Below are 13,297 nucleotides of genomic sequence, written 5' to 3' on the forward strand. Positions count from 1 at the left end.
AACATTAGTGATGGCACTAGAGTTAATAAGAGATATAATATACAATACAACCATATACAGTATATATTAAAAATCCACAAAAAGACATTATGGGTCCTAAAAGAAAGCTCCCAGGATAAATGGCATTGCACACTTTCTTGTGGTTAAAAAACATATCGTCGCTAAAAATACGTAGCACAACCTCAGTGGGATTCACAATTATCTGAGGTCAAATATCTGCAGCCTATTTTTTCTTCCAATGAAGCATAAACCATAAAATCTTCCATTGTTGCCTCTAAACTGTAATAGAGCTGCCAGTAACCAAGGGATGAAATAAATGTTTCCAAAGTAATAGAAAGCATTAAGCTAGATGAGTGGTTTTCATATTTCCTTAAATGATTCCTCTTCCACATGCAAAATATCTTCAATTTGGTTCCTCAAAATGAAAAGTATATAATACAACTATTTCAGGCTGTACAGAAACACTAATGCAGGATCCGCATAATGCAAAATATTGTCAGTTTGGTTCCTCAAAATGAAAAATACATAATACAGCTACTTCGAGCTATTAAGAAACACTAATGCGGGGATCTATTTAATGTAAGAGACCTTGGATTTTGATCAAGATCTAGTAGCTATAATCTTAGCCCTACAAAACTAACAGTTAAAAAAATCCCTCTTGGAGTTCAAAGCCTTAAATATTTTGCTGAAATTATTTTCCAGTGAGACAGCAGCGTTCTGTGTTCAGGATCTCCAGAAGTGCTAATTCCCAGGCAGAGCTTAAATGGTATATGAAAGTTTACACTACAAAATAGTGGGGAATCTGGGACAAACCAGCGTACTTCATTCAGGGCAAGGTACAGCTTCATTCACAAGCTGGGGCTGTTGTCACACGCAACACAATTCAGTATCGGAGTATGTGCAGAAATGATCCCCCTAATAAGTCTAGTTACCATTCCCCACCATGCGTAGCTAGAAAGCTTTTTTGGGTGTGTTGGAAACTTTTAAGACCCACTCTCTTAGCAGCTCTCAAATATACAAGACAGTATTATTAACTATAATCACCATGCTGTACATTACATTCCCGTGACTTATTTATTTTACTATGGGACGTTTGAACCTTTGACCCTTCCCCCTGTTTTGCCCACCCACCATCCGCTCCCGATCTCTATATTTATGAGCTTGGCGGTTGCCGGGGTTTTTGTAGATTTCACACATAAGTGAGAATATACAGTTATCTGTCTTCTCTGACTTACATCACTTAGCCTAATGCCATCAGTGGTCCATCTGTGTTTCAAAGAGCAGCATCACTTTCTTTTTATGGCTGAATAATACTCCAGTGTGTTTGTGTGTGTGTGTGTACACATTTTCTTGATCTATTCATCCATCATGGACATTTGGCTGTTTCCATATCTTGGCTATTGTAAATCATGCTGCAGTAAACATAGGGGTGCATATATCTTTTCAAATTAGTGTTTTCATTTCTTTTGGATAAATACACAGAAGTGGAATTGTTGGATCATATGGTGGTTCTAATTTTAATTTTCTGAGGAACTGCCATACTGTTTTCCTTGAGGCTACGACAATTTACACTCCAAACAACAGCACACAAGGTTCCCTTTTCTCAGTATCTTGCCAAAGGCTTGTTATTTCTTGTCTTTTTGGTAATAGTCTCCATAATAGGTATGAGGAGATAGCTCATTGTGGTTTTGATTTGCATGTTCCTACTCATGATGATGTTGAGCATCTCTTCATGTACCTGTTGGCCATCTGTATTTTTTTTTTTTTTTTAATGCTCATTCGGATCCTTTGTACTGCAGCTCGTGTGTTTTTCTTTGTGTTGCCTTTGCTTTTGGTGTCAAATCCAAAAAATAATAACTAAGACCAGCGTCAGATAGTTTACTCCCTATGTTTTCTTCTAGGAATTTGATGGTTTCAGGTCTTACATTCAGGTCCATTTTGAGTTAATTTTTGTATATGGTGTATAAGACTGAGTTTGCCTGATATCATTTATTGAAGAGACCGTCCTTTCTCCATTGTGTATTCTTGATTTCTTGATCATAAATTAATGGACCATGAAAGTATGAATTTATTCCTGGAATCTTTCTTCCACTGATCTGTGTGTCTGTTTTTATGCCAATACCATAGTGTGTTGATGAATACAGCTTTGTGATCAAGTTTGAAATCAGAGGTGTGATGCCTCAAGCTTTGTTCTTCTCCAGATTGCTTTGGTTTGAGGATCTTTGGTAGTTCCATACAAAGTTGAGACTGGTTTTCTCTATTCCTGTGAACTATGCTATTAGAATTTTGATGGTAATTGCATTGAATCTGTAGATTGCTCTGGGTAGTATGAACATTTTAACAAAATGGGCAGAATCCAGGAACACTGCATATCTTTCCATGTATTTGTTTCTGTGTCAGGTTCTTATGGTTTTCGGAGTACAAATGTTCCACCTCCTTGGTTAAATTTTTCCTAGGCATTTCATGGTTTTTGGCTGTAATTGCAAATGGAACTGGTTTATTAATTCCTATTTCTGAATTTCATTATTTGTGTGTAGAAAACATACTCTGATATGTAGAGTTTGTATCTTTCAACTTAACCAAATTCGTTAGTTCTAACGGGTTCTTTGGTGTAATGTTTAGAGTTTTCTACTAGATGTCATGTGCAAATAGTGACAGTTTTAATCCTTGCCAGCTTAGATATCTTTAATTTGTTGCCTAATTGCTCTGGTTAGGATGGCATTTACTATGTTGAATACAAGTGGCAAGAATGCACTTGTCTTAATCCTGATCTTAGAGGAAGAGCTTTTAGCTTTTCACCATTGGTATAATGTGCACTGTGGTCTTGTCACATTTGGCCTTTATTACTTGGAGGTACATTTCTTCTATAGGGATTTCGTTGAGAGTTTTTATCATAAATGGCTCTTAAGTTTTATCAGATGCTTTTTTTTTTTAACTATTGACATGATCATGACTTTTACCCTTCCTTTTGTTAATATGATGTATCCTGTCGGTATATGGATATGGAAACCTCCCTGCATCACTGGAACAAATCCCACTCAATCATGGTGTGTGATCTTGGCAATACATTGTTGAATTCTGTTAGCTAGTATTTTATTGAGTATTTTTGTATCTTTGTTCATCAGACATACTGGCCTGTGTTTTCTTTTCTTCTGGTGGGCTTGTCTGGTTTTAGTACCAGGATAAATCTGGCTTCGTAAAATAAACTCAGAAATGTCTGAATACTGATTTTTTGGAAGAGGCTGAGAAGGATCGATGTTAATAATCTTGGAATCTTTGTTAGGATTCACCAAGGAAGATATGTCCTTGACTTTGGTGTGTTGGGAGGTTTGGGATTACTGAATAAATTCTATTTCTAGTAATTGGTCTGCTCAGATTTTTTTCATGACTCAGTCTTGAAAAAAGTAGTTTTTGTGTGTCTAGAAATTGATTTCTTCTAGGTTGTCCAGTTTGTTGGTGTTTATTTTTCCTAGCAGCTTCTTCTGCTCTTTTGTATTTCTGTGGTATAAGTTATAAGGTCTCCTTTTTTTGTTTTTTTTTTTGTGATTTTTGATATATGGGTGACTTCTCCTTTTTCTTAATGTGTCTAGCTAAAGGTTTGTTGGTTTTATTTCTTTTCAAAGAACCAGCTCTTAGTTTTGTTGATCTTTTTGTAGTTTCTTGATATAAGCATTTATTGTTATGAACTTCCCTCGTTGAACTGCTTTTCTGTATCTCCTAAGTTTTGGTATGTTGTATTTTCCTTTGAGTAAGGCATTTCTTAATTTCTCGTTTGATTTCTTCATTGGCCCATTGGTTGTTCAGTAGCATCTTGTTTTACACCCCCCTTTAGGTAAATTTCCCAGTTTTCTTCCTATAGTTGTTTTTTGTCTTATACTATTATGGAGGATTAAGATGTGATCTCAGCCTTTGTAAGCTTATTAAAATATGTTCTGTGGTCTAAGATTTCAGAGTCCCTTCCTATGTACTGTATTGTATTGCTTTTGGATGGAAAGTTACATAGGCATCCTTTGAGTTCACTTTGTCTAATGTGTAATTTAAGGACCCTATTGCTTATTGATTTTCTGTGTAGATGATCTATCCATCAGTGAGGGAGGGGTATTCCAGTTTCATATTATTATATTGCTCTTACTCCTTGGTTTGTTAATATTTGCTTTACATATTTAGCTGCTTCTGTGTTGGGTCCAATATATTTTTCCTCTTGTTGGATTGAACCCTTTCACATTATGTAATGTCCTTTTTTCACTTGGAAAATATTTGCTCATTTCTTTTTTTTCCTTCTTTCTTTTTTGTTTAAAGTAGCTATAGAAAAATCTGAAATCTTGAATGTCCTTTATTCACTGGCTGCATAAAACTTATGCTTTCATCCCGTCTTCTGTAAAACTGGTATAGAGAATTGGATACATATCTTGAGATCTGTTTGGTCTGTTATAAATATAGCTACTGCAGGTTTCCTTTCCTTTCCATAGAGCATCTTTTTTATCTGTTCACTTACAGTCTGTGTGTAGCTTTATAACTGGAGTGTACTGTAGTTAGAATAGAGATGGGTCTTGTTCTTTCTGTCTAGTCACTGTGTCCTTTGAAGAATTTAAGTGGAGACATACTCAAGTAATTAAGAAATGTATGTACTTATACCGTTTTATTTATTTTCTCTTTTGTTGTTCTTCTATTCCTTTTTCTTGGGCTTTCTTCCTTTGTGATTTCATGACTTTCAGTGGTGGTTTTCATAGATTCCTTTATGTTCATCATTTGTTGGTCTACAGTTGACCCTTGAACACTGACCCCTGCTCTCATGCCATTCCAAGTCTGCATATAACTTTTACTCCCCCAAACCTTAACTACTCACAGACTACTGCTGACTGGAAGTATTCCAATACTATGCATAGTTGATTAACACATATATTGTACTACACAAGTATTATATACTGTATTTACTAAAATTAAAGGACAATCATAAGAAAAATACACTTAGTATAGTGGACCACTTTACAAAAAAAAAAAAATCCATGTTGCTCAAGGGACAGCATGCTTACTGTTATGAATATAACTTGTATATAAGCCTCATTGTAAGTACAGTCTGTTTCAACTTGGTAAGGACTTAAATACATTCTCAGACTCTTAGAATTTCTCTCTCCCCCTCACATTTTGTATATCCCTTTATTAAGGTATTTTTACTATTTTTGTCTTAACATTTATACTGGCTTTTAAGTGATTTTAGAAGTTAAGTATAGGATCTACCACCTTTGCTATATATTTACTTTTAATAGTGAGATTTATGACAAGACCTTTCATAGGTCTTGTCACTAATTAGTGCCATTTCTTTTAAACTTATACAAGTCCCTTGAACATTTCTTGTAGGCTTGTAAATGGTGATGATGAACTCCTTCAGCTTTTGCTTGTCTGGGCACTATGCATCTGTCCTTCAATTCTGATGACAACTTTGTCAGAAGTGTTCTGGGTCTGAAGATTCTTAAGATACCCTGCCACTCGTCTGTGGCTTGCAGAGATCTGATCATCTTTCGGAGATTTTTTTTTTTTTTTAAGATTTTATTAATTGACAGGGCACAAACAGAGGGAGAAGCAGGGAGCCTGACGCAGGGCTCCATCCCAGGACCCTGGGTTCATGACCTGATCTAAAGGCAGCTGCTTAACCCACTGAGCCACCCAGGCGCCCCTGGGTTCCTGGTGCTTAACACGATTTTTCTCTTTTGGCTTTGGGTTCAAGTTATTTGAAACTCTCTGATCTTCACGGATCTGAATGTCTTGTTCCTCCCCAAGCTCGGGGTGTTTTCAGACATAATATTTTCGAGTCCTTTTTCTGCCTCTTTCTCTCTTCTCCTTCTGACAGTGCTACAATATGAATGTTGAATGCTGGTCTACCTGTATTGTCCCCTAAGTTCCTGAAGCTATTTTTACTTTTTTGTTTCTTCTCTTCTTTTTGGTTATATTCTGATGGGCTGAGTTCACTGCCTTGTCTTTTACTTCACTGCCTTTTTCTTCTGCTTCATTCAGTCTGCATGGCCTCCCTTTAGGGTGATTTTCATATCACTTTTGTATTCTTTGGCTCGGTGACTCCTATTTGGTACACTCTTATATTTCCAGTCTCCTCAAGGAGACCAAACTCAATACTGAGCTTGGTATTTACCGGATTTACTGTATGATCACTATTTTGAACTCCTTATCAGGCACATCACTCATCTCCATTTCATTAAGGACTTCTTTTCCTGAGGTTTTGCCATCTCTTTTTCCTTTCATGCCCTGTATATAAAAGCCACCTCTCCACTCTGGAAGAAGTGGCCGTGGGTAGGAGATGAACCTCATCTTTTAACCCTTTTTTCCCCCCTAGCTCTTGGTTCTCCTTCAAACCTTTGAGATTTTCTAAGAACTGATTTTATTTTTAGCGGTTCTCAGTCATTGAGGGTGTGCCATTACCTGTCATTATGCAGGCATGGAGGATCCCAGTTAGCAGCTGTGTCCAGGGCTGCCTGGGTGGCTCAGTTGGTGAATCATCTGCCTTTGGCTCAGGTCGTGATCCTGGGGTCCTGGGATCAAGCTCCACATTGGGCTCCCTACTTCTGCTTCTCCCTCTGCCCCATCCTCCTGCTTGTGCATTCTCTCTCTCAAATACATAAAATCTTTAAAAAGAAGAAGAGGTTGGTGCCTGGGTGGCTCAGTTGCTTGAGTATTCAACTCTTAGTTTGGGATCAGGTCATGAGAACCAGCCCTGCCTCAGACTCCATGCTGGTGTGGAGCCTGCTGAAGACTTTCCCTCTCCCTCCACCTCCCCACTTCCACTCATGCTCTTGTCTTAGGGGGCCTAGGCATTGCTGGCCACCATAGCCAGGCTACCTGGAGGTGTCTCCTTAGTGGCACTCACAAAAAACTGAGGCACCAGCCACATGTATAAGCTTTTGGGACTAACTAGAGCACGGCCAAGGGTGAGTGCCCAGCTGGCAACGACCAGCCTATGTTCCCTGAGAACACCTCTGGAGACCCCTCGATGTGTGTGCGCTAAACCTCAGCCCAAAACTGCATGAAAAATGGGCCTCTTTCCCATAAAAAGGGTGTTTTTTCATCTCTCGATACAGTACCCTGGGGGTTATCACCTGCCAAGAACTACCTTGGATTCTTACAGTCCTATGGGACTCTGGAGGAGTCTGGGCTAGCAGAGGCTGGGGTGCCAGGTGCATGTAAAAGCTCCCCCCCGGGGGGCGGGCATCCTGGTGCCACAGGATCACAGCAACCAAGGAGGCTGAAGGTGCTTTCCAAAAGCAAATGAGCCTCTTCCTCCACTTGAAGATTGATCTGCTTCCATCCTGGGCCCTGACGGTAGGTGAATACAGGCATGGGAGCCCCTTTTGTACTATTTCTATAGCCTTGTGGACCTCCTGGAAGCAAGCCACATTGGTTTTTAATTTGGGGTGCCCAATGTGGGATGCAAAATCCTAGCTGTGTGCATTGAAATCCCTTCTGATTGTGGGTCACATGGCTAGATGGTGTCACTGCCTGTCTTACCTCCTTCAATGCTGGTCTTTTCTTCTTCTTCACCTCCCAGGTAGGAGGTGTTCAGCTAGTTTCTAGGTCTTTTTCAGAGGAAATTATTCCTTATGCAGTTGTAGGGTCTGTGGGTCCAGGGCAGTTCAGGATCTTCCAGTGTTGCCGTGTTGAACCAGAACTCCTATTCTCAAAGTAGTAAACTGTGTGTTCTTTACAAATCAGGCCCTGCTGGAAAGCCACAATTACCATGAGACTAAACTGGGCTAGGCCAATTATAGTAACGCCAAAAAATGGTGTGCCATACACATATGATATTTTTCTTTCCATTTAACATCTGGCATTTTTTGGAGCATTCCTTACTATATGGTAGTGTTTGTTCCTGTTCAGTGTTTATCTTAGTCACCTGCTAGACAGTATGACTGCAGCTCTTACGTCAACAAGGTGACACCTCCCAAGCACCAGCCCAGATCGGTCTCCAAAGCCTTACTGGTAAAGGGTCATTCTGTGGTCCGCTGGCAACATCATAGTCTCTGCCTAGATTCCTGGTGTTATCATCCACTCAAACAGTTTTATGTCTTATAATTACCACTCTGATAATAGCACCCGCTTCATGGAGCTGCTCTGAAGATTGATGGGATCTCTCAGCTACTGTCAAAGAGTAGGGACCCACGGTCTGGCAGCTGCCATTACCATTAATACTAATTATTATTAATTAAACCTCAAGCATCTTGATTCTCTCCTCTAATTTTTAAATGTCCCAACTGTCTCTTCTCTTTACCTTTTTCGTGTCTGTCCTGAGCTCTTTCAGTAAAACCCCTGACTTCAATTTCTATTGCCTTTCTGTTCCCTTGCCCCCAAGAGCTATTTTCTCAAACATGAATCCAATCATCTCATGCTCATGCTTCCAAATATTTGTCAGCAGCATCAATTTCAAAGTCCTTAGTTTAACATGCAATACTTAGTGGGCACAGTCTAGCTTCTTAGCCTCAGTGACTATAAACCACCATGTTCTTTAATACTTTTGTCCTTTGATACTTCATTGCCTTTGCATTTTCTACTTCCTGTGCTTGGAAAGCTCACCTTGCTTTCTTTACTGGCCGTGATTTCCTGTTTCCCCCACCCCGTCCCACCATGATCATGCTGTTGTACTGTTCTCCCAGCTCCAAAAGGAGGACTGACTCACCTGCATTGCTTTGCTTGTCCATTTTTTGTTCAGCCAATTGTCGTACCTGTAAGAGATCCAAGGCAGGAAGATCCCTTCAGTCTTTGTAGTGGTGCTATTTTTCTGCTATTTACTAGTACCTTCATTAAAAACTATTTGGCTAACCTTCCCAAGTATATAACCTGAAGGCAGTCCTCAAGAAACACGACATAAAACCAAGTTGAGGGGGGATATGCCTATATGTAACCAGCCTGTTCTCGCTCAAGGAAAAAAAAAAAAGAGAGAGAGATCTTTTTACTCCCCCATACCCTCTATTTCCAAAGAAAAGCCCGAGACAACTTTCTAGGTTTCAGGAGAAAAGAATATACTTGGATGTCATATATGATCCTCACTGAATCCGAGAATGAGAAGGAAGGAAAACCCACGTTGTGCAACTGGCAAAATGAAAACATGGACTGTGGGCTAGGAAAGAACATTGTGTTTTAAGTCCATGAATTGATCATTACATCCTCATTATGTAAGAAAATGTTCTCAGGAAATAAATACTGGCATGTTCAGGCATAAATGAGCTTGATGTCTATTCAGGAGAAGTGTGTGTGTACATAGGGAGAAGGAGCGGGGGCAGGCAAACTTTCAGAATTGGTGGACCTTGACTGATAGGCCTATGAAGCATCCCTCATCGATAATCATCGAATCAACCTGTGCCCTCCTTTTTAATAATGATAACTATCAATCAACAGAGTCTACTTTGTTACACACACTTTGTGTCCAATTGTCATTTTATCCTACCACTGCAGGATAACGTCTGGTCGTTTGGAGAGCCCAGAGGGTTGAGGTGGACCCTGGAGTCTGGGTCTGTTCACCTCCAGCATTTAGGTGGATAAGCTTGATGCTGTACCCTTTCCTGAGCAATTCAGGGCACCCTGGAGTAGTGAGGAAAGGACATGTCCTCATCTGTAGCGCTCCATCAATATGGTGGCCACTTGCCACATACGGCCACTGCGCACTGGACACGTGGCTTATATAAGCTGAGATGCCGCTCCAAATCTAATAGACATGTAGGTTTGTCATGAAAAACAATGCAGAACATCTCAGTACTTCTTCACGTTTGATTTTGGATATATTTGGTTAAACTAAATGTCTCACCGATTTTGTCTGTCCCTTTTACTTTTTTAGCGAGCAGTGTATCCATTTAAAACTATACACGTCGCTCTCATTATTTCTTTTGGCTAGGGCTGGTCCACACAGATGAGCACATTCCTGATTAAGCGATTCTGTGGATTCTCCTTATTCTTCCGTGACAAGGGCACCCAATAATTCTTGCCTTCTTCATCTCTCTTTAAAACAGTGGGTAAGGTCTACTGGGACAGTATTCGTCAGCGTTAGTGGACATTCAAATCACCAGCAGCCCTCTTGTTAAAATCTGGATTCTGACGATTCCGTCTGGGGTGAGCTTGTGACTCAGCATTTCTAACAAGCTCCCAGGTGCTCTGCTGCGGGTTCTGGACCACACTGCATAGACAAGACGAAGGCATGCCAGACTTTAATTTGAGGCAGGTGTTAGCATATAAATGTTTCATTAACTGCAGGAAAGTCAGTATTTTAGGAAACCTAATTGCTGCTAACCGCTTCTAGTTATATCAAATAGTCCTAAGAATGATGTTCCCAAATCCACACTAGGAGTTACCACAATATTAATGGATTGCTTAAAACAGTGAGCCTTGCTATTGAGAATCTAAAAAGACACAGTGTATTCTGTATGTTAACAACAGGAGCTGTGCTTCAGAGCATGTTAGAGGAAGTCAACCGGACTTAAGGCCCCTGAATTCAGGCATTATGGATATGCTTTAGAAGTTCCAACTGGAGGGCACCTGGCGGCTCAGTCTGTTAAGCATCTGCTTTCAGCTGAGGTCATAATCCCAGAGTCCTGGGATTTAAGCCCTGCATGGGGTTTCCTGCCCAGCATGGAGTCTGCTTCTGCCCCTCCCCCTGCTTGTGTTCACTCTGTCTCTCTCAAAAATAAATAAAATTTTTAGAAATCAATTCCAGCTGGATCAAAAAAAAAAAAAGACCAACTTTCTATGTACCTAGGATTTTATCAAAATATTTCTACATTACAGTTCTCATCGAATGAAACCGTTGCCTTCTTACTGATTTCTAGCTAATGTCACACCCAAGATAATGAGGACCAGGAACTAGGTCCTAAACCATGCCAAGCCATAACCATCACTGGAGTAGCAACAAGCAAGTTCTCCAAGCTGTCGGACACCAAACCAGGTCCATCAAAACCCCAGGAAGGGGGTGCTAGAACAGGAAATGCTCAGCAGTATTGTGCTGAGAATATAATCCTTTCTGAGAGAAAAGGTAATAATAGGGAGTGTTTTGTGGATTTACTAGTAGGATTAGCTTGCATCACATTGGGAGGTAATGATGAGGATTCTCATTTGGCCAAAGGCAAAACAACAGATGAGATGGAAACCCACACTTGAATCCAGGACTTGAGAATTCTGAGTCCAGGCCCAGCACCGCCACGCCAACCTAGAGCAAGAAGCAAAGGAAACGAGTTGGAGCGGGAGGCCCTGTTGGTAAAGGTCTAGTGCCTGCTCTAGGCACAAGTTTGACCTCCTGTCTACCCCTCCCTCAGGAAAGACCTCATCAACACATTCATCCTAAGGGAAGAATGGGATTTCCCAATCTCCAGCATCATATCAAGATGGAGACAGAGAAGAGTAACCACCCAGCAGAGGAGGAAGCCCACCCAGTACCCTGAACCCATGTCCCCTCAGGCCCTGTCTCCTTCATTCAGACACCTGTGCAATTCTGATTTAGCAACAGTAAGAGAAATCTTTTTTTTTGCTTTTGTAGGTCCTCACGACAGAAACCTCACAGACCTCCCGAAAACGGATTCAAGAACATTCTACACTGACTGTACTTTGTGCTTCTTGGGGCTATTTTTATTTTGTTTTATTTCCTAGAAGTGCTCCTCGCTGAGCAGAGCTTTACAGGTATTTGCGGAAGGTTGATACCGATTTTCTCCCAGCTTGTGATAGACAAAAGGATTTTTCCTGAGACTATCAAAACAATACGCTTACCCCAGAGAGGTACAATCCATAAGTGATAATTCTCACCTGCCTGCTTTTCTTTTTCTAGATTTTGCTGTTCTCTTCCATGTTACTGTATGGGTCAAAAGGCAAAATCTCTTGATTAGTGGGAAAGTACCATGTAGCAATAAGGAAGTTGCAGGTCACTAACCACATGAGTCCGTGTGACAGAATGGCTCAGCATAGGTGAGATTTTGAATCCTGGCACACAAAGCACTTTGAGCAGCCTTAGTGTGGCTCTTTGGCGTGCCTTTATAGAGAACAAGATTCTAGCTCTGTCCTACAACAAAACTCTGTTCACGCGAGCTCTGGAATGCCTAGCAGAGAAGCCACGGGGAAAGGGATGTTTGCCTCCATTGTAAAAAGATGGAGACACATGCTTAGATTTTATGAACCTTGTTCATAAATCAACCTCCAGAAAACAAATTTCATTCTACCAGTACAATGTCACATTTTTAAAAATATTTCTTCCACAGACTCCTAACTATCCCCAGATGGGGCTCTTGCCTTCCAGTGTCCTCAGGGTTTCAAAATAGTGCCCACTCCCCCCAACCCACGTTGCTGACTAACGACCTAGCAGAATGCTCAACTCTCTTTTCCTGACCCCTCCTCAGAACTTGGCCTTGCTTCTGGGATGGAAACAGCTTGCAAGCCAACTGTGTCAGCAGTAGCACAAAAGGCAGAGAGCCCAGAAGAGAGTCATGCATATTTATTATCCAAACTAAAAGCCCACGGCATGGACATAAAAACAGAAAAACCAGAGTTGACCATAAATGAACATAAATGGGCAATTTGGCCGCATCATCAAGTTCTCGGACTCCACATCAAACCTTTTCCTGGAGAACATGCCGGGGCTATCTCACCTCCAATGAGGTGGAAAGATGCTAATGCAACCTTGAAGTTCTTACTTGGCGCCCATCCGTCTGCTCGTGCTTTTATAGCCAAGCCCTAACGTGTCTCTGAGAACTGAATGACAAGGTTCTAGACACATCTGTCCCCCCCCTAATGCCATAGGACTATTTTCTCTGTAACGCAGATGGTCTCAGAATTCTTTTGTCACTTACCTGGACTCTGCTTCCTCAGAGAGGAGCTGAGGAAGGATGCCGGGGACCCTTCTGGTGGCAAATCTCAACAAACACGTAAAACATCAGGAAACACTGAAAAATTAAGAATGAATCTGTAATACAGTAAGACAGGTATTTCTTTAAGGAAAATATAACAAGAGAAGAGATAGAGGGGAAAAAAGGAGGGAAGAACAACAGGGAGAAGAAACCGTGATTATTCGGAGCTCAGTGCCCTCTTTGTAAATTACACGCGCATCACCGACACCAGCCAGCTGCATTCTGTGGTACCTGGCGTAGAGCAACCGTAGGTACAGCAAATAGCAGAAACATCGAAAGCTTGACAGAAGCCACTGAAAACAAGACTATATAAGAGAAGACATTAGTCGCACCGCATGACCTCAGAAAGGACAGTGTAATTTTCTAACACTTGGTAATTCCTTTCTAATGTCAATAATGATGGTGAGCAGCAATAC

At 40.8% G+C, this 13,297-nt stretch overlaps 1 long non-coding RNA gene across 1 annotated transcript in view; it reads right to left on the reverse strand.

Annotated features, from left to right (window-relative positions):
- LOC131832554 (uncharacterized) overlaps nt 1-13,029 on the reverse strand; it is a 31,383-nt gene extending 18,354 nt beyond the window's left edge. Inside the window, exons 1-5 of the long non-coding RNA XR_009354099.1 lie at nt 12,825-13,029; nt 11,788-11,833; nt 11,143-11,197; nt 8,681-8,726; nt 7,516-7,722 (exon numbers count right to left, since the gene is read on the reverse strand). This is a non-coding gene — a long non-coding RNA (uncharacterized LOC131832554). The remainder of the gene's footprint in view (nt 1-7,515; nt 7,723-8,680; nt 8,727-11,142; nt 11,198-11,787; nt 11,834-12,824) is intronic.
- Between the last annotated feature and the right edge of the window lie 268 nt (nt 13,030-13,297).

Source organism: Mustela lutreola, chromosome 5 (assembly GCF_030435805.1).
Source record: "Mustela lutreola isolate mMusLut2 chromosome 5, mMusLut2.pri, whole genome shotgun sequence".
Lineage (NCBI taxonomy): Eukaryota > Metazoa > Chordata > Mammalia > Carnivora > Mustelidae > Mustela > Mustela lutreola.